Source organism: Taudactylus pleione, unplaced genomic scaffold (assembly GCF_031769625.1).
Source record: "Taudactylus pleione unplaced genomic scaffold, aTauple2 ptg000199l, whole genome shotgun sequence".
Lineage (NCBI taxonomy): Eukaryota > Metazoa > Chordata > Amphibia > Anura > Myobatrachidae > Taudactylus > Taudactylus pleione.
The window spans coordinates 9,151,123-9,154,249 of NW_028284601.1; positions in this window are offsets into that span (position 1 = coordinate 9,151,123).

The window sequence follows — 3,127 nt, forward strand, 5'->3', positions numbered from 1 at the left end:
AATTGTGTCCACTCATGTAAAGCTTAAAGATTGTGAACTGGAGAAAATTTCTCTGGCTAAAAAGTTTTGTGAAGTAAAAGAGAAGTATCTCCAGATGCTGTAGACTTGCGCTCAGTGGGAAACTGACCATGAAGTAAAAGAGATGGAGATGGTCCATCTTAAAGTCAGCTGTAAGGAGCAAGTACAAACTCTCCAATCCAATTTAGCTGTAGCTAGAGTAGTTTCAGAATGTCTGACGGAAAGAAATGTATTCCTGGAGGAAAGTCTGCATAAAGCCGCCAAGCAAAGTGAATCTTCGGAGAGAGAGCTTAACCTTGCCCATGGCAGTACTTGGAAGTTGTAAGAACAGAGTGAGAACCTTGAGAAGTGTCTGCTAAGTACACAGAACCAGTTGCAAAGATTCCAAGTAGAGAGGAATACCAAAGAACTGGAGTTGCAAAATGAATTAAACGTGGCAATCTGAAATAAATGTACAATAGTTGAGACTTGCTGAACATGAAGTTGTGGAGTACAATCTGCTGCAATCTGAGAGCAAGTTGGAAAGCGCCATGGTGAAAATTGCCTAGCTGGAAGAGCAGCTTTCTATGTCTCAGAAGCACATGGTACTGGGAAAATCACAAGAGGAAAAGAAGTTAAATAACATTCTGAAGTTGAATTCTGGACCTAAAATGGCATCCGATGTCTTCGCTGAACCCAGTGTGGCAAAAGTTCATAAACACAAGCAGCAATTGTTACAGATTGATCCTGAAAAGGCTGGCACGCAAAGTTATAAGCTACCAGTACAGAGTGTCATGTGTGATGAGCAGCGGACAAACAGTGAATTGCGGGAACTAAGTAAAATGTTCCACAGTTATGTCTTTCAGCTGCAATGGGACCATAGAGATGTCCTCATTAATGATACCAGTGTACAAAAAGGGACAGAAGTATTGGACTTGGGAAATTCCCTAAAGGTCCGTCTTTGAAAAGTGGATGAGATTCCTTGCAGTGACTTTCAGCTTAGAGTGATAGCTGAGGGTATGAAGTTCTCCGAAAGGGGCACAGGTCCAGATTGCAAAACTGTGTCCGAAGTTGATAATAAAGAATTGACTTATAAAGATGGTGATCGAATGACCTGTGAAGTAAAGGTACAGGATGTACAAAATTCTACGAAGATAGTGATGGCTTCAAAGGATGAGACTCTCTTGTTGCCTGGTGTTCAGAGTAATGAGAATGTGACTCAGGGGTCTATTTACTAGGCAGTGTTAGGAGAAATGAAAAGTGAAGAGTGAAAAGTGATAAGGTGCCAGCCAATCAGACACTTTGTTGGCAGGCTAGCTGCACCACATTAGAGAGGGCTCAAGAAATGAGTTGGATGCTCTAAACAGGGGCTAGGTTGTTTATTATTTTTTGTTCCTTTGTGTCGTACCTGTTTTTCCCTGCTGGAAGTAAAGCACCATCTCTTTTATTTTACTTGAAAGCCATGTGTGGACCATCATTAAGCACCTAAACACTGTAATATGGTAATGCAGCAGAAGGCGTCATGCCTCCTGCATGCATTACTGATCCTAACATGCATTACTGATTTGACTCAGCATTGGATCATCTGCAATCCCTTTGGTCAGCTGAGTGACCATGGGGTCAAGCAAGCCGGCCATTACAGATGTGTAAAAGAGGTTAGAAAATCTCCATCAGCTGGTGGAGATCATGGCCTTTCCACTGGGGGAATGCAATGACTGGAATCCTATTCCCGGACAGAAGGGGGCCTGCGCTGTGTGGCTGCGATCAATCTCCCCTGCTGTTTGTAATCTATGTATGCTAATATTTGCCAGGATAAATGATTGATTATGCTGTTTGCCACAGTCTGAATGTATCGAATGCCGAGCCTGCCAGGCACTCTGCTAATACCCCCTGGGTGGCTGCTTTAAGATGAGACTGAGTAAAATGCTAATAATGCACACTGTTTTATGTTAAAGTTTATCATGCAAACACAGAGGGCTGACTAGCTCTGTGTTTTTTGTATGTGGCTGTTGGAAATATTATATAACACAGCACTTTGGAAGAGACGAGATTTGACAGTGTGTGTATGAAGCCAACTTTTCAGCCCCAAAACCTGTGTAATTTAAGAGTGTCATAGTTTTATGGGAGTGTGTGACAGTGTGTGGCCCTGACAAAGTTCAAATCAAGGCAAAAATATAATCCTGGTCAAACTACACAACCATGGTAATTTGGTGGCGCTAGGTACAAAACACTGGCCGTGCATAAAGGACAAGCAGACACACACACACTTCTCACTTATTATATAGATTAAGGGGATGTTAGCCAGCATAACAGTTATCACCATTTACAAGTACAGGGCCAAAGATTTGTGATTTTGAGACATATTTACTAAACAGTATTTGCGAGATATGCTCTGAAAATTGGAGGTAATTTTATTTCTATCACATCACAGGGACAGGCTCCTATCTGAGCCCCTGTCCCTGGATGTGAAAATTGGTAAAGGTTAGCAATCTTTCATTTTTCATTGTTGTTATATTTAGAGATGAGTGGTTCGTTTCTACTTGGTTCTTTATACCAAATTAGTGTAACTTCGGATTTATCATATTGGCTATCCAAAACACGTGAGAACCAGATAGGTAATAAGATACTGTTTTTCAGATCCAAACGTAACCGAGTAGAACCGAACCTCTGATCTCTAGTTATAATTAATAAATATGCCCCTTTATATGGTATAAAGCTATTAAGTGATTTAACAGAATATCAAATTATTAAAGTTATAGAAAGTGTAGACTAAATACAGTATAATGGATAATGAAATTGTTTATCTGCTAATGCTTGGTGAGAGTCTATTGCTTCACTAGATGAGTAAAAGAAATGTATTCCTTTCATTTTCTATAGTAACCTTTCATGAAAAACACAAACTTTTAAATACAATAACATATTTTATTTACTTTATGCATTTATTTTAATTTTACTTCTTAGTGTATATTGTAAAGCAATCAAAAAGTCAAATAAGAAACTACTTAAGTTCTAGTGTAATCACTGTGTATTTTCTATTGCTAAAGCTCTTTAAAATTTGGCTTAATAGATACTAGAGGCTGCTTGAGCCACATGGTTCTTATAGCATTGATTGATTCTTGAATGTGAGAAA